The sequence below is a fragment of the Eleutherodactylus coqui genome, unplaced genomic scaffold (assembly GCF_035609145.1).
Source record: "Eleutherodactylus coqui strain aEleCoq1 unplaced genomic scaffold, aEleCoq1.hap1 HAP1_SCAFFOLD_73, whole genome shotgun sequence".
NCBI lineage: Eukaryota > Metazoa > Chordata > Amphibia > Anura > Eleutherodactylidae > Eleutherodactylus > Eleutherodactylus coqui.
In genome coordinates this window covers 480,953-502,801 of record NW_027102266.1, presented here as the reverse complement: position 1 = coordinate 502,801, position 21,849 = coordinate 480,953, and the positions used below count along the sequence as shown (strand labels likewise).

At 46.5% G+C, this 21,849-nt stretch overlaps 1 long non-coding RNA gene across 2 annotated transcripts in view; it reads right to left on the bottom strand.

Annotated features, from left to right (window-relative positions):
* Positions 1-1,782: 1,782 nt before the first annotated feature.
* LOC136601608 (uncharacterized) overlaps positions 1,783-21,849 on the bottom strand; it is a 39,784-nt gene continuing 19,717 nt past the window's right edge. For both annotated transcript variants that reach the window (XR_010789365.1, XR_010789364.1), the window contains exons 2-3: positions 5,701-5,773; positions 1,783-1,860 (exon numbers count right to left, since the gene is read on the bottom strand). This is a non-coding gene — a long non-coding RNA (uncharacterized lncRNA). The remainder of the gene's footprint in view (positions 1,861-5,700; positions 5,774-21,849) is intronic.

Sequence of the window (21,849 nt, the reverse complement as noted above, 5' to 3'; positions counted from 1 at the left end):
TTTTCCATATATCAGACTGTTTTTATGTAATCCTTATGAGCGCAGGACAAAAACCTATTCTTGAATCTGTATAAACTAAATTATAGTGCTCACAGGGCAGGTTCCAAGGAGTCCGGGGATGTAGTTTTTAAGCTCACCCGGCTCATTCCCACACCATCACATGTGAAAGGATGCGCAAGTGGACTCACGTCTGCAGGCTGTGCAGGAAAATACATATTGCGCTCTATGGAAGCGGACACACAGCTGTAGAGATGAGTCCTCTGCTGCCGACCTCCGTGGGTGACCGCGCGGGAATAGAGAGACAGGTAATCATAATAACATTCCTGAACCCCTCAGAACCTGCCCTATGAGCAGTAGAGCTTAGTTTATGGTGCTCTCAGGTGGTGACAGGTTCCCTTTAAAATGCGCCCATACACATTAGATCAACAGCAGCTGAACACACTGATTTTGGTAGGACCAGACTACCATTTCATGTGTACAGGGATGTTCCAACTGTGTCAAAAGGAATAGCTGTCACCCAAATAACTATTTGGCCGACTGCTATCTAATGTGTGAGACCAGCAATAGACTTTCTTATAAAGACATGCAATGCACATAATTGATTTGCAGACAAGAAGAATATGCAAACTTTCCACAAGAAATTAAAGAACTCACCAGCCACCGAAATCCGGAGATCCAGATAGTTCAGCTTGAAGGAACTCAAGGCCATCTGTTTCTTGTCTTCTCAGTCAGTCTCCTGCACCTCCAAGTTCAGTTGCCGTTCTTCTGTTCTTATGACAGCTTTCTTCTTGCTTTCCACAAGTCTAAGACAAAAGGAAGACATCATATACCACATCCATAGAAAGAGTTCCCCAAGTGACTGCTACGGTAAAGCCGTACGTTGTTACAGATCTGACACTAATTTTTTGCAGTGGCAAAATCTGCCCCAAGTGGTGCGAAGGTTACGTGAAGTCGCATCTGCATTGCTTGTACTGTGACACATCGCTGATTTACCGCACACAATTCTGCGGCGGTAGATGCGTATTCTACGTCTGGCCTTACGCTAAAGGTGGTTTCCCACACAGCGCTTTTTGGAATAACTCCACTGCAGTTCTTTGAGCCAAACCCAGGAGTTGATTCCAGCAGAAACGAGGAGTTTAAAACCTTTGTTTAAAGGAATTGTACCAAGAACTAAAATTATCCCGTATCCACCAGATAGGGAATAACCTTATGATCAGTGGTGATCCAAACGCTGGGACTCCCACCAATCCTGAGAAAAGAGTTCCTGAAAGTGCCTAGATAAATGGAGAGGAGAATGCGCATGTGACCGTCGCTCTATTCATTCAATCACAATGCTGAAATTGTACAAACTCCCAGCAATCTCCAGTGCTGTCATTTAATTGATTTGAGTGGCAGTAGGCATGCGTTATCTCTGCTCCATTCATGGGGAACATCTCAGAATATCACTTCACCTACAGTAGTCTACTCGCAAAGGGAGAATTTCAATAAACTTTGTGCAAGGAAAACTGGCGCAGTTACCCAAAGCAAATAGATTTCCACTGACCATTTTTCACCTGCACCAGTTTTGATGAATTTTCCTGCCAGCATCACATCGTCATTACACCTCATATGAACTGACCATAGTGGTAGCTGATATATGGAATCCGAAGGATTAATACACAGGGGGATCTGGAAGGAAAAAGTCCCCCAGAAATAGCTGCACGCTCATTTACATGGTGCACACCACAATGCTAGTCCTATTAAGATGACATTTAGGGCATCCTACATACTACACCAGCTTCTCCGGGTTGTTTTCTTTAGCTTCTTTCTTCTCTTCATTCAGCTTCTTCTTTATGAAATCTGCTCTTTATTGGCCTCAATCTGGAGAGAAATAAGAGAAGACAAAGGGGTTGTCCAGTTATAAACCATTGATGACCTGTCCTTAGAATAGATGATCAATAGGAGATCAGTGGGGTCTGCTTTCCAGGACCCCCAACACTCTGCTGTTCGCTGGGCCGCTGCACTTGCACACTAGCTAATCTCTACAAGAAGCAGACAGCTCTGTTCCCACAGCAGTGGTCCGGTCTCATATTGCAGGGTAACTTTCCATTGAAGTGAATGGCCTGTAATACCAAGCCTCACCAGTGCGGGAACAGAGCTGCGTGCTTCCTGCAGAAGTTATATAAGTGAAGGTGTGCACCGACCGCTGAACAGCTGATCGGTTGTAGTAGTGCAAGTATATTGTTAGGGTTTTATATAAATTAAGCTTCAATTATATAAAACACTAACAAAATACTTGTACTACTACATAAAGTGGTCTGTGATATGTAACTCCCATCACACTGCGGTCACAGAACAGCTGGAGAGCCGTCGGCTGCAAATCACTGATCCACCATCTTATTGGTGACTGCGAGTGACATTATATTTCTTGCCCACCTCTGATCTCAGATTAGCCATGGATGATTGAATGTTTAGGGGTTCCTGCTGATGCAAAGTATAGCAACCGCACTGTTAGCTCTGTTATAGGACAGGATCGTACCTGGGCCGTGTCCTCCGCTGGGAAAGAAAAAGCTGAAATTTACAAGTATTCAGAATTAATTAAGGAAAGGAAGTAAACGAAAGGGGGAAGAAGAACCCATCATCTGACAGTACGTCTCCTTGATCACACATATATATATAGTCACATGTATTATATACAATATATAATGTTCAACAACCTATCTACTATATACTCTCCTTAAGAAGAGCCTCATGTCAGTCAGGCAGTGAATGAGAAGACATTCCTTACTTCAGGTGCTACAGATCCTCTTTAAGACTCATCACATCCCCCATATACTGTCTACTGCTCCTCATCACATCCCCCATATAATGTTCTCTCACCTCATCCCATCCCCAATATACTGTCCACTTCCTTCATCACATCTCCCATATACTGTCCTCTCCCCTCATCACATTCTTCAAATACTGTCCTCTCCCCCTCATCACATCCCCCATATACTGTCCTCTCCCCTCATCCCATCCCCCATATACTGTCCTCTCCCCTCATCCCATCCCCCATATACTGTCCTCTCCCCTCATTCCATCCCCCATATACTGTCCTCTCCCTTCATCCCATCCCCCATATACTGTGCTCTCCCCTCATCAACCCCCCTATATACTGTCCTCTCCCCCTCATCCCATCCCCCATATACCTTCCTCTCCCCTCATCACATCCCCCATATACTGTACTCTCCCCTCATCACACCCCCTATATACTGTCCTCTCCCCTCATCACATCCTTCAAATACTGTCCTCTCCCCCTCATCACATCCCCCATATACTGTCCTCTCCCCTCATCACAATCCCCATATACTGTGCTCTCCCCTCATCACACCCCCTATATACTGTCCTCTCCCCTCATCACATCCTTCAAATACTGTCCTCTCCCCCTCACCACATCCCCCATATACTGTCCTCCCCCCTCATCACATCCCCCATATACGGTCCTCTCCCCTCATCACATCCCCCATATACGGTCCTCTCCCCTCATCACATCCCCCATATACGGTCCCCTCCCGAATCACATCCCCCATATACTGTCCCCTCCCCTCAGCACATCCCCAATATACTGCCCTGCCTCTCATAACAACCCCCATATATTGTTCTGTCTCCCCCTCATAACATCCTTCATATACTGCCCTCTCCCTCCTCATCATAGCCCTCATATACTGTCCTCTCCCTCCTTATCATAGCCCCCATGTACTGTCCTCTCTCCGCTCATTAGAGACCCCATATACTGTCCTCTCCCCCCTTATCACATTCCCCATAATCTGTCCTCACTCTCATCACATTCCTCATATACTGTCCCCTCCCCTCATCACATCCCCCATATACTGTTCCCTCCCCTCATCCCATCCCCCATATGCTGTCCTCTCCCTCATAACATCCTCCATAGACCGTGCTCCCCCTCATCACATCCCCCAACTACTGTCCTCACCCCCCTCATCACATCCCCCATACACTGTCCTCTCCTACCCTTATCACAACCCCCATATACTGTTCTCTCTCACCTTATCACATCCGCCATATACTATAATCTCAACTCATAATATCCCTTATACTGTCCTCTCTCCCCTTATCACATCCCCCATATACTTTACTTTACTTTCTTATCACATCCCCACATACTAACCTCTTCCTTCATCACATCCCCCATATAGTATGCTCTCTCCCCTTATCACATCCCCTATATACTGTCCCCTCCCCTTATCACATCCCCCATATACTATCCTCTCCCCTCATCATATCCCTTATAAATCACAATTATCATATACTGTCTTTTCCTTTCTCATCACATTTCACATATACTGTCCTCTCCCCCCAATTACAGACCCCATGTTGTCCTCTCTCCCCTTATCACATCCTGCATATACTTTCTGGTACTGATTTACCTTGAGCCACTGGAAGTGGTGGATGTACACCACTGCTAGGCTGCTTGACAGCCTCATCACATCTCCCATATACTGTCCTCTCCCCTCATCACAGCCCCCATATACTGTCCTCTCCCCCTCATCACGTCCCCCAAATACTGTCCTCTCCCCCTCATCACATCCCCCATATACTGTCCTCTCCCATCATCACATTCCCCATATACCGTCCTCTCCCCCTCATCACATCCCCCATAAACTGTCCTCTCCCATCATCACATTCCCCATATACCGTCCTCTTCCCTCATCACATCCCCCATATACTGTCCTCTCCCCTCATCACATCCGCCATAAACTGTCCTCTCCCATCATCACATCGCTCATATACCATCCTCTCCCTCATCACATCCCCCATATACTGTCCTCCCTCATCACATCCCCCCCATATACTGTCCTCCCTCATCACATCCCCCCCATATACTGTCCTCCCTCATCACATCCCCCATATACTGTCCTCTTCCTTCATCACATCCCCCATATACTGTCCTCTCCACTCATAATATCCCTTATACTGTCCTCTCTCCCTTTATCACATCCCCCATATACTGTCCTCTCCACTCATAATATCCCTTATACTGTCCTCTCTCCCCTTATCACATCTCCCATATACTTTACTTTCTTTCTCATCACATCCCCACATACTAACCTTTTCCTTCATCACATCCCCCATATAGTATTCTCTCTCCCCTTATCACATCCCCTATATACTGGCCCCTCCCCTTAACATATCCCCCGTATACTATCCTATTCGCTCATCATATCCCCTATACATCACAATTATCATATACTGTCTTCTCCTTTCTCATCACATTTCACATATACTGCCCTCTCCCCCCAATCACAGACCCCATGTAGTCCTCTCTCCCTTTATCACATCCTGCATATACTGTCTGGTAATGATTTACCTTGACGCCACTGGACATGGTGAATGTACACCACTGCTAGGCTGCTTGACAGCCTCATCACATCTCCCATATACTGTCCTCTCCCATCATCACAGCCCCCATATACTGTCCTCTCCCCTTCATCACATCCCCCAAATACTGTTTTCTCCCCCTCATCACATCCCCCATATACTGTCCTCTCCCCTCATTACATCCCCCATATTCTGTCCTCTCCCCTCATCAGTGAACAACTGGACGATTCTGACCCAGTCATTCATTTTCTGCATGCTTTTACATGGAACGATTATCGTTCAAAACCCTGCGGGAGAAAGCAAGCTACTTCCTAGTTGTAAGAGGCACAAGCTACTTACTATTGACATCGTGTGACATTAGGCCAGTCTGTTGGTTGAACGCAGATCTTAGGAGCGAAAATGTCCAAGTCACCTAAAAATAAAAATAAAAAGTGTTAGAATGGGAGTACACAGCTTTATTTTTGTGTATTGGATGTGGATTTGGAGCCTTCCTTAGCAGCTCCTACCATTAACAATGGTTTACTGTCTTTTGCAGGTCACTTGGAATACCATTCACTGATCATACCTATGAAGACTGCAGACTAATGCTAACAGCTAGAGACCTGACTTTACCCATGGAGGCTGGGCTTGTGGAGTTCACAAAAATCAGCCGGCAGTTAGAGTGAGAAGCAGTTGTTCCATTTTTTTTGGATATAAGTTGAATTTGAGTTCTCATTACTTGACTCAATTTGAGCTAGATGATGAGCGCAGGTCATCAAGATCTGCGCTCATTTAAATAGTCTTTACACAGGCCAATGCAGATTGTATGGGAGAGGAGTAATCCTTAATACTACCATTCGACCCAAACACACTTTCATCATCGTCGCCACCTATTGATGCATGGAGGTGTGTTGCTGATTGATTTTTGTTAAAGGCTTCTGCAGGCGAGCGCAAGCGCAAATATGCATGCTCCTGCGCAACGTATTTGGGCAATGAAAGGCTTATATATATATTTTTTGTTCATGCGCTAGCAATACTTCATGCTGTCATCAGTCACCCAGCCCCCAGTAATCATCCATAAATAGTCCATATGTGTGGCCAACAAAATTGCACGACATCTGTGCACTGCGAGACACACCAATCTCACACGAATATGAATTGCAGTGTGGGAAAAAAATCGTGGCATGCTCTAACTCCTCACACTCCTCAGAATGCATCGTCACAGCTTTAATGCCTCGCATTGCTCTTGCATTACATGCAATGTGCATGCGAGTGCGATGCAAGGTTGCCATTTAAATCAATGGAAAACGCTTCCGATCCTCTATCGCACCTGAAATTCGTGCAAGAGGATCGGAACTTCACCAATGTATTTATGCCTGAGCAATGCCTCATGAGCGCGGTATCGGGCAGCTTCATGGCCCGACGTCTCACTCGTCCTTGTGTAGGAAGTCTAATGCAAAAAAATAACATGGAAGTTTGAACAAAGCCACAGGTTTCTGAAAAAGTTTTTTTTTGTGCCGCTTGACTTTTCTTTTCAGTGTACAGATGCCTTGGTCTTAAGCTTGACTCTTAGCGCGGCACACCGTCATCACGTTGCATTATCAGGGTGGTTTACTGACACTTGGAATTGATTCTAATGGGTTTTGTTGTGTTAAGATAAGAGAACAATAGGTTTGTCATGGGCAAAAACTTCCCAAATCTTTGAATAAGCTCTTTGCTTTAGACCGCCTTCACACTGGCGAGAAAATCATGCGAGACGCACAAATATAAATCCCATTCTTTTGAATTGAGTCCTACACATGAAGGATGTTTTCCCGCATGGCACCACAATGCACTGCAGGTAACCAACTGCAGCATGTTCTATCTTGCTGCATAAACTTACATAGCAGCCCCGATGGGGCCGGCGGCAGCATCGCACCACATGCTAGGCGCACACGATGCAATGCGAGGTCTCCCATTGAAAACAATGAGAGAAACTCTGCGATCCTCTGCCATGGCTATTAGCTATCCTCCAGCATGGCTACTTCCCCGAAGTGATGCCAGGCGGTTTTGAGATAAAAATGCCTCACATCCGCGGGGAAATCGCATGTCGGTGAGCGAGTGATTCACGGCCCGATATCGCACTCGTCCGTGTGTTGTTAGCTTTTATAGTCGGGGGATAGTTCTGGTATACACGCTGACTTTTATAGTCGGAGGGATAGTTCTGGTATACACGCTGACTTTTATAGTCGGAGGGATAGTTCTGGTATACACGCTGATTTTGTAGCCTAGATGAGCTGTGAATTGAGGTGAATATATATTTTGGCAAGTAAGTCAATGGACCTAAAAGAGGAGTCAAGGCAGGAATTACCTACTTGGGGCTAATGCCCACGGATGGATTTCTGCCACGTTTCATGAACCCAATAGCTTACTGCCTTTAAATGTTCACGCAGCATGAAAGAAATCGTGGCATGTTCTAATTGCGGAAAAACGCGCAGCCGGCGTCCATTGCAGTCAATGGAAGCCATGCATCACGTGATACTTCCGCTGTGAGCACAGCGGAAGTATCGCATGATTACGCGGTTTGTTTTTTTTTCAGCCTCACTGCGGCTGTAGATCGCTGCGCCTATGTGAGTCCTAAAGAATATTTAACATTAAGCAAAAACTAGTGCCAGATTCTTGACAAGCACACACGCTAGCGCTAATCTCTGCGCCAAAACTATGCCAAATGATTGTGCCCCAATACGTTTACCTTACTTATATTTGTTACTGTATTACTTACTTTCAGCAATTTGTTTTCAGCCTAAAATGGAACAATTTTGAGAAACAGCTGGAAGTGTACGCATCTATTGCCGACTTGTCAAAGGGAGGAAGGATTGGAATAGAAGAGTTTGCCAATCATCTCAAGCTGCCGGTGTCGGATCTACTAAGAGAGCTGTTCGCACTGTTTGACCGGGTAAGTCTTATATTATAAGGCTTACTATAAGATGTCACAACTTGAGACGTGTAACTTTTGGGAACTTGGTAGCATATAGTGTTAGGCTGAAAAATGACTTGTGTCCATCTAGTTCAGCCTGCTATCCTGCAATGTTGATCCAGAGGAAGGAGAAAAACCTAATGAGGCCGAAGCCAATTATACTCACTTTAGGAAAAATATTCCTTCCCAACTCCAATCTGGCAATCAGAATAATCCCCGGGTCACCGACCCTTCTGAAGTAATCAGTGACTATAACATATTATATTGTAACACCCAAGAAAGGCGTCCAGGCCTCTCTTGTACGCTTATCATGTTCACCATCACTACATGCTCAGGCAGAGAGTTCCATAGTCTCACTGCTCTTACAGTAAAGAACCCCCTTCTATGTCGGTGTAGAAACCTTCTTTCCTCTAGACGTAGAGGGCGCTCTGTTGGCACAGTCCTGGGTATAAACAGATGATGGGAGCGATCTCGGTATTGTCCCCCGATATATTTATACATAATTATTAGGTCGCCACCCCCCCCCCCAACCGTCTTTTTTGCTAAACTAAATAACCCCAATAATAAAACTTCAGTCTTGTGCAAAACTCCACACTGATCATGATCATATTATATCTGTTTAATGGCCGAAGCTCATTTTTCCTGATATAATGCTCCAGTCCCCCTCTATAGACAGACATTGTCCTTGTATTCGGTAATTTCGGTGTTGTCATTGAAATAAATGGAATGCATGCATGTCCTCCATTTCTGTGGGGACAGTCAGGACCGCCATACTCAGGACTCGTGGGAACCCCAGTGGTTACACCCCACTGATCATAGAGTTACTCCCCATCTTCTGAGTAACTTTAGATCTCTTTATATCTTGGTACAACCCCTTAAAGCACATCCTCTGGTACTGGCCAAACAATGATGGCTGGACCGCTTTTTCGACTACCTGATGCATACTGTGTGCATGCAGATCTCACTGGCCAGAGCCGCTCATGTGGGCAGCACTAGTCAATCACAGCAGGCGTAGTGTCTTAGGGATCCGGCACACGGACGTATTAACACGTGTGGATAAAATGTACATGTGCAAAATGCAGAGACGCATGGGTTCGTACACATTATCCTTTTTTGCGTGAGCAGAAGTCTATGCGGGGTGGACAAATGTACAATGGGATCCGTGAAAGAATGCGCATTTAAATCAGGGCGGGCGTGTGTCTTGTGCCCATGTGAAGATGCTCTGTGCATGCAAACACGCTCACAAATGCCTTGTGCTAGCAAAAACGCATACGCCCGTGTGAAGCCACCCTTAGACTCAGGCCTCATTCACACGGGTGTATTTGCGCTCCAGATTACGCGCTTAAGGGTGCCCACCCACTAGCGTTTTTTTACTGCGAAATTCGCAGCGTTTTTTTTTTTCTGCAGGGGTCTTTGGGCTATGGGACATGCAAAGCTAAAAATCGCAATCGCGATAAATCGCGATTTTTACAAGTCCCATAGACCCCCTGCAGAAAAAAAAACCCTGCGAATTTCGCAGTGAAAAAAAACGCCAGTGGGTGGGCACCCTTATACGGATAGCATAAACGCCATTGATTTGTATTAGGGCAATCAGACTTGTGTTTTTCACACGTGTATTTTACATGCGTGAAAAAAAAAAAACGCAGTACGTCCGGTTATGGTCTGTATTACTGATCGAAATTGTTCATTCAAATCAATTAAATTCAGTGAATCTGTGTGAGATTTTTGCGCTTTTTTTTTTTTTGTGTGTGTGTGAAAAATTGTAGTTTTATACACCTGCAAAGAAAACCACAAGAAAGACCAAATACAGAGTGAGGGCGGTTCCAGATGAGTGCGGGCACAACTACACTCGGCAGTACGGAGCTGCGGTGCGCCTGAACGAGGGGAATTTCTTCCCATTCGTTGGGTTTTCAAACTCCGCATCCGAGTGCAGGAGTTTGAAAATAATCACGAGAAGTCTGATGATGGTTTTGTGGTGCGACTAGCTTCCCCCCTCATGTGAAAGCTCCCTAAGGGCTCCTGCACACTGGCGATCGCGATATCGTGGCAAAATCGCTACTTTTTTCCCCGCAATTTTTTTGAGCATCAGCGCTGCTTTTTTTCCCAAAAACATGGCTGCCGTTCGCGATTTATGAGTCAATTGGACTTTCTAATGTTAAAAAGTCATCGCATGGAAATCACAAGTTGGTGCTTTGCAATGTGATAAAAAGGAGGCGCCATAGGGAAACATGGGAGATAAACAAAGCGCAGAAAGATAGAACACGCCGCTATTTTTTTTTCTTGCAACATCGAATGAGTGAAAACATTGAAAATGTTCTAATTTTGACGCCACATAGACTTTTATGGGAGACTATGCGAGCCAACCGGCAAAGGGAGGGGGGACGGTGTTTAACATCCCTGTGGGGATAAAGGGAGTCCCTACGGGGATGTTAATCTCTTTCCCCCTTCCTTTGCCGATGAAGGTCGTCCCAAGCTGCAGGGATTCCTTTCAGTGAGGTAGATGGGAGATGCGATGCGAGAGCTCACCCAAAGATAGGACGTGCCGCGATGCGGGAAAACATCGCTCATGTGTATGAGCCCATTCAAAAGAATGGACTTCACATCCGTGCGTGTTTTGTACGCATTGCATCACACAGAAATTGCACAAGTTTCTCGTTCGTGTGAATAAAGCCTTAGGCCTCATGTCCACGGGGAAAATCAGGCCCGCTACGGATTCTCCATGTAGAATCTGCAGCGGGTCCCTCCTGCCCCGCGGACATGAGGGCTGAAAATAAGAATAAATGAGAATTAACTCACCTCCCATCCGCTCCGTTTCTTCTCTTCGCCGCGGTGTCATCTTCTCTGCGTCGCGGCCGGATCTTCTTTCTTCGGCTCGGCGGATGCGCATGATGACGTCGGTGACGTGCCCCGCGCATGCGCCGTCCCGAAGAAAAAAGATCCGGCCGCGACGGAGAGAAGATGGCGCCGCCGCGAAGAGAAGAAACGGAGCGTGTGAGTAAATTCCGAATTTTGTCTCCCGCGGATCCGGACGGCTTCCATAGGCTTCAATAGAAGACCCGCATGAAAATGGAGCATGGTCCAGATTTTTTCATGCTCCATTTTTTTTAAAATCACTTTTATTGACGATCCGCGGGTATTTATCTACCCCGCGGGTGGTCAATGCATCCCTATGGGGTGCGGATCCGCGGGCAGGAGAAGAGTTAAAATCCGCTGCGGATTTTAATTCTTATTTTGCCCGTGGACATGAGCCCTTAGAGATCAGTAAGGGCTCTTTCACACGAGTGCTTTTGCGCGCTGAGAATCGGCCGTGGGAACTGCAACCACTGGTCAATTTTCACTGCTGGTTGTGTCCCTCTCAGGTGTGAACAGGGCCGCCAGTGCAGAAAAGGACACTTACCTGCGCAGGAACGCTCACAAGACGAAGTGATTGCGCTCCATTTTAGAGTGAAAATGCGTCACACACTCGCATGATTGCGTCACGCGCGTGTGAAGGAGTGCTAAGGGCTTTACATGGGCGTATGCGTTTTTGCACGCAGTGAACAATTTTTTTTTTACGTGTATTTTACTGTCATTTCTGTGTCACAGGGCCTATTCATTTGCGTGCTGCAAACGAGCCCTCCCCGACTTAAATGGTTATTTACCCTAGTGAGTTCCAGGTGTGTTATTTTTCTCGTGGAATTCAACAGCGTATTGCACGCACATTTGCGCACTCCCTATAGACTTTAAATGCACACAAAAGTAGAGCATGCAGCGGTTTTTTCGCATTTGGGCAAAAAAAAAAAAAGGAAATGAAAACCAATCCATTGAAATCAATGGGTTTTATTCTCTGCGTATTGTGCTCAGAAATTTTGCGCATGCTAACACACGCGTGTAAATGTCCATGTGCAGGAACTCCTGGCTTCACATGGTTGTGTTTGCGTGCGCATTTACGCAGCGAATAGAACCCTGTAGATTTCAATGGGTTTGTTCACAAATGCGCGTTTTCACAATTCACGCAAAAAAATATGCAACATACTCTATTTTGCGGCATTTTTGCACACCAAAAGTCCCCATAGAAGTCAATGGGGATACACAAATATGCATGTGATATGCCAGGAGGTGCGTGATACGCTGCGTAATTGCGCAGGAAAGGAACGCATCCAGAACTCGTTAGACTAATTTCAATAGCTGGGAGCAGCGGTGGGTATTTTTCTGAATGCACAAAAGCCAGCAAAATATCTGCAGATGCGAATACACATACGCGGGCAAGCGCAATATCGCTATTAGAAAATCGGACTGATATCGCACTCATAAAGCTGCTTTCATACAAATGTTTTCTCGCAGATAAACGTCGCCCACAAATCGCCGCCATGTGAAGCATTGGACTGCAATGCATTCATTCACACGGGCGATTATTACCTCCCCTCCTCCCCCTCCCGCACAGCATCAAAATATGGGCCATGACCTATCTTTTGCCGAAAATCGCAGAGAGGGGGAAGGAGTTTACCGCCGCTTGTTGCAGAAGACGGCTGGTTTCTATTTAGCTATTAAGGCTTAATAGAAGCCATTCTGCCGAGCGCGGCAGCGGAGTCCATTTACGCGATGCAGCCCTGTGAATGGACGAGACAGCGCTAATTACAAAAGGGATTAGATTGCAGTAATGCTGCGCTGCCGCAATTCTTCCACGCGATGCTTTTGCGTATAAATGCAACGCTTGTGTGAAAGAGGCCTAAAGCTGCGCTTTTTCAGCTATTTTGTATATACTGTGCACGCTACTTTCACGCGAGTGAAAAAAAATCATATATTGCTCCAATATGACAGAAAAAACGCATCGCATATAAATCACTTGCCAAGCCAGTGAGACACAATTTTTCTTTTCATGCACACAGAATTGAAGGCTTATTCACACGGGCGGATTTTTTATCAGTATTTTGTGAGCCAAAACCAGAAGTGGAGAGAAAGTCTAATTGGGAAGATTTTCATTTCTTCCGTATTTTGGGCCGTTCCTGGTTTGGCTCACAAAATACTGATGTAAAAGGCGTCCTGTGAATAAGGCCTAAGGCTTATTCAGACTGGCACAGGCGAAACTACGCTCGGCAGCACGGGCAAATCATGCGTACAAATCACGGGCAGGAAAGGAGGTGGTGAAAACAAAACCACTGAAATCCCATAGAGATCCGCGGTTTTGTTTTTTCCCTTTATACGGTTGTGATTATAAGGGGACTAAAGTACATTCGTGTGAAGGAGCCGTCGGCGCAATTTTATGCATATGAGAGCGCATTTGCTTACCCCCCTAGACTCTAATGGAATATCAGGAGCGCAAATGCACGTAAAAATCATTGCGGTTTCTGTGACCGCTTTTCTGCACAGAAATCAGCGTGCTAAATCGCCGTGTGAAAGAGGCCCTAGGGCTTCGGCAGACGAATGTACGCGACAAGACGATTGTCGCAGTGGAGCGTATTTGTGCATAAACAAGGTTTACAGTAATCGGGTTGCACTCACAATGCCAGTTCACACGCGCGTTCACCCCTCTCCGTGGCATACAGTGCCGATGTAAAGCTTAATAAGGGCCGGCGGTCATCTTCTCCCTGCGACGTCCGCTGGGTCACAACCCTTCCCTGTCATGCAGAAAGATGAGGTGAGAAACACGCTTATGAGAATGAACCTATGGAGATCACAGGGAGCCGTGCGGGTGTCATGGCAGCCAGGGGCCTTCTGAAAGGCCCCAGGACTGTCAAAGCAGAATGCTTATCCAGGCATTCTCGTGGGGTGGCTTGGTAGACTGCCTGTCAATTCGCAGTATGATGTAAGGCTATGGCATTTCATCATATTGCAAGAGCGATCAGAGCATCACACGCTCATGTTCACTCTGGGACAAAAAAAAGTGAAAATAAGTTTTAAAAAGTCTTACTAATTATATAAAAAAATAAAAGGTTATTTTAATTATTAAATAGAAAAAAAAAAACTGTGCTTCCGTAAATGACCAACCTATCAAAGTAGCACATTATTTACCCCGCACAGTGAACGTCATCAGGAAAGAAAAAAAAACACCAGAATTTTGCTTTTTGGACACCCCGTCTTTAAGAAAAAAATGTAATAAAAAGGGATGAAAAAGTCACATGTGCTCCAGAATGGTACCAACGGAAAACTACAGGATATCCTGCAAAAACAGAGCCCTCACACAGCTGCGTCAACGAAAAAATAAAGAAGTTATGGCCGTCAGAAAATGGCGGCAGAAGATAATTAAAAAAAATTAAATATCTTGGAAAAAATAAAAGTAGTACGGCGAAAAAAGAAAAAAAACTACATAAATTTGGTAACATAGTATTCGTACTGACCCATAGATTAAAGCTATCATGTCATTTCCGTTGCAGTGTGTACACCGTAGAAACAAGACGCACCAAAAGATGGCGGAATTTCATTTTTTTTTCCACTTACAATTTTTTTTCAGCCTGCAAAAAACGAGCCCTCAGACAGCGACGGCGACGGAGAAATACAAGTTATGATTTATTAGAACGGGGGAGCAAAAAACAAAAGGGCCCGGTTAAGGGCTCATTCACACGAGGACCTACGTGTGCAAAAATCACGCACGTAAAAAAACCTGCAGCTATTGGAACCGACGGTTTTCTATGCGAACGTTCAGATAAAGAAATGTTACATGCGCAAAAAACATCTGAACGATCCCGTAGGAAACCATTCCTCCTAATAGTCGCGTGATTTTTCTGCGGTGATTTTTGCACGCGTAGGTCCGCATGTGAAAGAGGCCGTAGCCTTTACTGTGTCATGAAGCCCATTGTTCTCTATGGGCGCATAATTTACGCTATAAATACACAATTACACTGCGCATGTGCGGCGTTTATACGCGCCATTGCAAAGCGACAGAGCTTGAAAATTAAACAAAACCAGGAAGTCTGCGCACGACAGTGTGAGCGAGATACATCGTCATGCGCAGTGCAAAACCGCTGCCATACGCAGCGATAGGCCGGCTCCACAGCGGCAACGTGCAGCGTTTTACGTTTACGGTCGTGTGCGCCGGACTTATAAATCAGATCATATACAGGCAGATTCCCTTCCTGCAAAACCCACACGTGATAAAATCATGCAATTTTTGCGCCATGCAGGAGCTAGTAAAAATGCAGAATTATGATTTTTAATGCTTTCCTTCACATCTGCAATGTTTTTACTCATGCGATGTTGCGTGAAAAAAAAAAATCACGGGATGCCCTATCCTTCTGCGTTTTGCGTTTTTTCCCTATACTGGCTCCCTTTTACCGCATCGCAAAGCACGACCGTGCAATGCATTTTTAACATTACAAAGTCTTATTGACTTTTACGCAAAAATTACCACAAAATTGCGTGAAGAAAAAAAAAAAAAAAAATCACACGAGAAAATCTTAAGCGACATTGATCTTTTTGTGAGAGAAAGCAGCACTGACGCTCAAATTGTGGGAAAAAAGACGCGATTTTGCCGCAATTGCCAGTGTAAAGAAGCCCTAAGACCACCTTCACACGACCGTATGTGTTTAACGGTCGCCCCAGATGAATGAATCAAGTCCTGATCTGTATTCGCTGCCGTTTGAATGTAAAAAAAGCACGCAGAAGCGATGAAACCAGCGATCGCTGTAGAATCCTCAGAAGGTCGATGAACGCCTAGTTGGGGTGAGCCTCCTTCTTTTCCCTGCGTTGTACGCCAGTAACTCCCTGAAGACCTGTCTTTTCACGTGACATATAAAATGCACGACTGAAAACGGGCGCGTATGTCCTATTTTTCAAGGCGCAATATTTTAAGCGTCAAAAAATTGTTCGTCAGACCGAACACCTTGGAATCCAGCGCTTCGCGGGGTCGCGTTTCATGTTTTTTTTTCTTTTCTAACAGCACTAAAGGTCGTCTAAATAAGCCCGTAAACAGATGAACGCGGTTGTGGAGCTTTTTGCGCACGCACAACATGAAGAAGCATAGTTATTGATCTTAATGGTTTAATTCTGACGACCGTGTTTCTCGCGTGCGAGAAAAGATAGGCCTTGCCCGCTTTCTTTTTTTTTTTTAACGCACGCGATTACACGGGTTTGAACAGTAAACAAGACTTCTAACGTGTTCATGCACCAACACCCTCCATTGCGGTGAGCATATTTGTGCATCCGCTTGTCTGTTTAAGCCCTAACTTTGTACTCTTTTGCCTCATTCCCTCTGAAGAGTGCAGAAAATGGCGCCTGCAGCATCCATGACCTTTTGTATGTGAATCTGCATATAGCCGGCCATCTGCTAGTGTGACACCAGTGATGGCGGCAGCCTCCCGCCATATCACGTCTCTGAGGCTAGTTACACACAGGCGGGCGCAATTTTTGGCCCGATATCACGCTTATCAACTTTTTACTCCGCGGCTGCGAGGCGACTTTCAGCCAAAAACGCTTCATATTGCTTTTGTGAAATTCCGATCCTCTGGTGCGAGTCTCACACATAAGAGCGGATCAGAAGTGTTTCTGGTTGATTCCAATGGGAATCATCGCATCGCACGAGAGCCATGCAACGTATTTAAGGTCCCATTGAAATCAATGGGCGAGGCAGACTGAGGAACGCGGGAAAAAAATACGACCTGCTGCGTTTTTGTTTTGTTTTTTCCCCCTCACAGCATCGCTCGTGTGTATGGACATAATACATAATTCATATTCACACAAGTTTTGCGCGTCTCGCAGCCTTCATAGATATATTCTGACACTGATTAAATGGAGCCGTTTGCCACGAGATGCTCACCGGAGTACATGTCTGTGGCGCACACCTGTCTAGCGGTCGTGTCACGACGTCAGGGGAATGGCGCACGTTGCTGAGAGTTGATGGTCTGACAGACATGGCGGGAGATTTATGAAGGGGGCTAAAACAAAAACTGTCCTAAACCAGAGCTGAGGGAAAGCGAAAGCTGCTCTGTGATTGGTTGCCGGGGGCAACAGCCTGCGGGCCGCCTCAGGCATCAGCATCTTCCTCATGAGGAGCCAGACAAAAATGGAGAAGTTACTGAGGAACATTCGGGTTTCCTAGCGAGTGAATCGCTCTGTAGTTCTTAATAGTTCACAGTACAGAAGGCCGGCAGACGCCATCTTGTTATATAGACCCTTCTATTCCACTGATTATGGCGATCGGCGGCCATTGTCTGACAACAGGGGAGAAGCAGTGTTAGGGCCGCTCCCTCACAAGCGGTTTTATACCATGTATTACGCACGTTTTTCATGCCCGCGTACTACTCTGCACTGAAGCTCTACATATTTCATGGGGCCTCACATTAGCGTTTTTGCACCATATTTTACACGCAGCGTGTCCCATTTTCGGCGTTTCGGCACATATTTCGCCCACTAAATCGCCCTTTGAAATGAATAGGGGGCGTAAAAAACGTGGCGACAACATCCTATTGTTACTGTACAAAATGCGTCGTAAAAACGCGGGCAAACGCGCACAAAAACAAAATGCATAAAAACGCAGCTCTGCGAGCAAAACACTTGATAAAAGACGCTCCGTTTTTACAGACACTTGTGTGCGCCCCCGAGGGCTCCGTCACATAACGTGTTCACGCCTGCGAGAGCTTGACGTCATTGCGCTCTGAATAGAGTGCTACCACATCCTCTCGCGAGTGTAACCGCGCTCCTATCCGGTACTGTTGTGTGAATGGCATGAAATACGCAAATAACGTCCGAGTCTCAATCGTGGCAAATCTGCGATAATACGGTGCGTACGGGCGAACGTAAAAATGCATACGGTCGCGTGAAGGCGGCCTAATTAGACATTTCAATAAGTGTGAATATTTTTGCAGATGGGGGGGAAGCATAATTTGTTCCACAAATACACGGCGCTAATGCGTGCACAAATACGATCCGTAAACGATGTGGGCTGTTGTGCGAAAATGTGCACATTCTAATGTACTTTCCACATTGCCTTTCCAGTTCACATTGGCGCGGGATACACCCGTGATGGTATTGAGCCGGCTGGGCAGCCTAATTAGTCTCCGATGTTCTCGTATAACACCGCAAAAATCGCACGATTTTCGCATGAGGCATTAATAAAAAAGCACATTTTGAAACCAGTGAGCCAGTGAGCCTGCGTTTTATCGTGTTGCGATGCGATTTTAACATTAGAAAGTCCCATTGACTTTTGCGATAAAACGTTGCGTCATTTTATCGCACGCGGCAGCAATTCAATGCGGGATTTCTCTCTAGAAAAAAATGTACACGCGATTTTGTAGCGCCAATAGTGCTATCACCAGTGTGAAAGGGGCCTAAGGGTGCCATACATTGCCTCGCCAACTATATTGCCCAGCATGCTTCCTATGTCTCTACACACCAAGCGGCTCTGTAACAACACAAGGATAACGTTTGATTTCTTAAACCCTGTCACACTGAAGGGGTAGTCCGGCTTCAGAAAATAAAGGTTATTTTCTGTATAACAAAAGAGTTATGCAATTTTCCAATATTTTTTTCTGTTTCTCACATATGTCAAGATCTCTGCTTGCTGTCACTCAATTGAAACTTTTTTAGGGGGTAAAAATCTGGTTATGTGGTGGTGGGCACACAAGTGTATGGCAGATACAAGACACATAACTGTACGGACGTTCATCACATGACCTGGAATGTTTCTTATTAAAATGACAGCAAGCTGAGTTCTTAAAATCTCTGAAGATCTGATACAGAAAGTATATTGTGAAGTTGCACAACTTTTCACTATGCAAAGAATAGCATTCATTTTCTGAAACCAGAACACCCTTTTACAATAGTAAACATGGATGTGAAGTGTTGAAAATGTCAAACCGTTTCATTTAACCCCTTCCCACCCCATGATATATATATATATATATATATATATGTATTTCACGGTAGGGATGGGGTTCGCACGAAATGCCGTACGTGTACCATAATGAGATGGCGAGAGCTCAGGACTGAGTCAGCGCCAACTGCAGGGCAGTAACGGATAGCGGAAATACCTCTATCATAGGAATTACAGAGAACTTTGATTTCAGCTGTTAACTAGAGATAAGCAAGCATACTCGCTAACGGCAATTGCTCGAGTGAGCATTGCCCTTAGCAAGTACCTGCCCGCTCGAGACACAAGGTTCGGGTGCCAGCGCGGGGGAGCGGTGAGTAGCGGCAGTCAGCAGGGGGAAGCGGGGGGAAGAGAGGGAGAGAGAGATCTTCCCTCCATTCCTCCCCGCTCTCCCCCGCAGCTCCCTGCCCGCCGCCGGCACCCGAACCTTTTGTCTCGAGCGGGCAGGTACTCACTTAGGGCAATGCTCGCTCGAGCAATTGACCTTAGCGAGTATGCTCGCTCATCACTACTGTTAACCCTTTACAGGCCGCAATGTAAGCTACCAACAAAAGAAGTGAGCTCCCTCTTTAATGTCATTGGCCCTCTACCATCCGGTTGCAGAGGGCCGATGGGTCGTCATAGCGTGTTATCTTTTTTTTCCTATAATCTGAGCAATCATTGAATCATAGGTTAAAGTACCCTACCTAGAAAAGAAGCAAAATAACAATTTAAATCCATGTAAAACAAGTATTTTGTGTGCTTTCCCTTTTTTTTGTAAAGGAACGAAAAAAAGATGGAGTCAAAAATGTTTTTGTTTATTTCGCCCCCCAAAAAGATGTAATAAAAGTGATTAACCCCTTGCCACGACATGGTACTTAGCTCCACAGGGCGTACAGTTACACCGTGAGGATAGCGTGAGATCCCGCGCTATCGCACTCTGTAAGGCTGGGGTCACACGGGACGTATTCCCGGCAGAAATTTCTCGGTTTTGCTGTATTGAAAAAACATGACATTTCTGCTGGATAAGCATAGCTTCAAAACCAGCTGCACTAAGCCGCGGGTTTTGGAGCAGCTTCGCCGCACGCTTTTCTGTTGCGACCAGCTTTTCCATAGAGGAGCGGGGTCACAATGGAAGACAAAAAATTGACATGCTGCGTCCCGGGAATGACATGCAACTCTGCCCTCATCTATGTCCTGATCAACGGAACTACCTCAGGATAGGAAATAAATTAACTCATCAAACCCCTTCACAGCCGAGTCCCTTGCACTCATGCACATATAAGGCTAGGTTCACAAAGGACTGATTTGGCGCGGAAATTTTGTCCAGAATTTTTCTGTGGCAAGTCCGCCTGCGGCCGCTAATCCTGGTGTTAGCCAGCCATGTGGACGAGATTTGTCAAAAATCTTGTCCACACGGGAGAGCCAATCAGTTGCGGCAAAGCCGGCAGAAGCTGGCGCTGCGGCGCAGATTTCCCGGGCGCAGCATGTCAATATTTTTTTCTGTTGCAGCTGCGCTCTCCTCTATAACGGAAAAGCATGCGGCTAAGTGCCGCGGGTCTTGAAGCAGCACTTTCCCAGCGGAAATCTTGCAGTTTTTCGCTGCGGCCAATCCACGAGGTTTCCGCTGGGAATACGTCCCGCGTGACCCCTGCCTAAGATGTACTGAGAGCCTTCTTAAATGAGCCGGGCCTACTTCCAACATGAGAGCCTGATTGGAGTCTTGCCTTTTTGCAGGACATTCTCTATTTCCTGGATGCAAGGAATTTGTACTGATTTCTGACTAAAACAACAATCTGTGGATGAGAGCGGCACCATATGAGCCCTCATGTCGGTACCCACACCGCTCCCTTTACTTTGATTCCCATTAAATGTAAAACCCACCCCCCTTCTCGCATCCCAGATACTGCGGTGCCCCGATTTATAAAAAAGGTTTGTCTCCTCTGGTTATCATCATTCTATTCTGATTCTTTATATGAAAGTAACAGTTATAAAATAACAAGTAATTATAAAACCGATCTGATTAACAGCAGCAGCCGCCTCAACCACAGACCCCGTGCCGTGGTTACCTCAGAGGTGACAGACCCCGTGCCGTGGTTACTTTAGAGGTGACAGACCCCGTGCCGTGGTTACCTCAGAGGGTGACAGACCCCGTGCCGTGGTTACCTCAGAGGGTGACAGACCCCGTGCCGTGGTTACCTCAGAGGGTGACAGACCCCGTGCCGTGGTTACCACAGAGGTGAGGGACCCCCGTGCCGTGGTTACCTCAGAGGTGAGGGACCCCCGTGCCGTGGTTACCTCAGAGGTGAGGGACCCCCGTGCCGTGGTTACCTCAGAGGGTGACAGACCCCCGTGCCGTGGTTACCTCAGAGGGAACGGACCCCCGTGCTGTGGTAACCTCAGAGGGGACGGACCCCCGTGCCGTGGTTACCTCAGAGGGGACGGACCCCCGTGCCGTGGTTACCTCAGAGGGGACGGACCCCCGTGCCGTGGTTACCTCAGAGGGGACGGACCCCCGTGCCGTGGTTACCTCAGAGGGGACGGACCCCCGTGCCGTGGTTACCTCAGAGGGGACGGACCCCCGTGCCGTGGTTACCTCAGAGGGGACGGACCCCCGTGCCGTGGTTACCTCAGAGGGGACGGACCCCAGTGCCGTGGTTACCTCAGAGGGGACGGACCCCAGTGCCGTGGCTACCTCAGAGGGGACGGACCCTCGTGCCGTGGCTACCTAAGAGGGGACGGACCCTCGTGCCGTGGCTACCTCAGAGGGGACGGACCCTCGTGCCGTGGT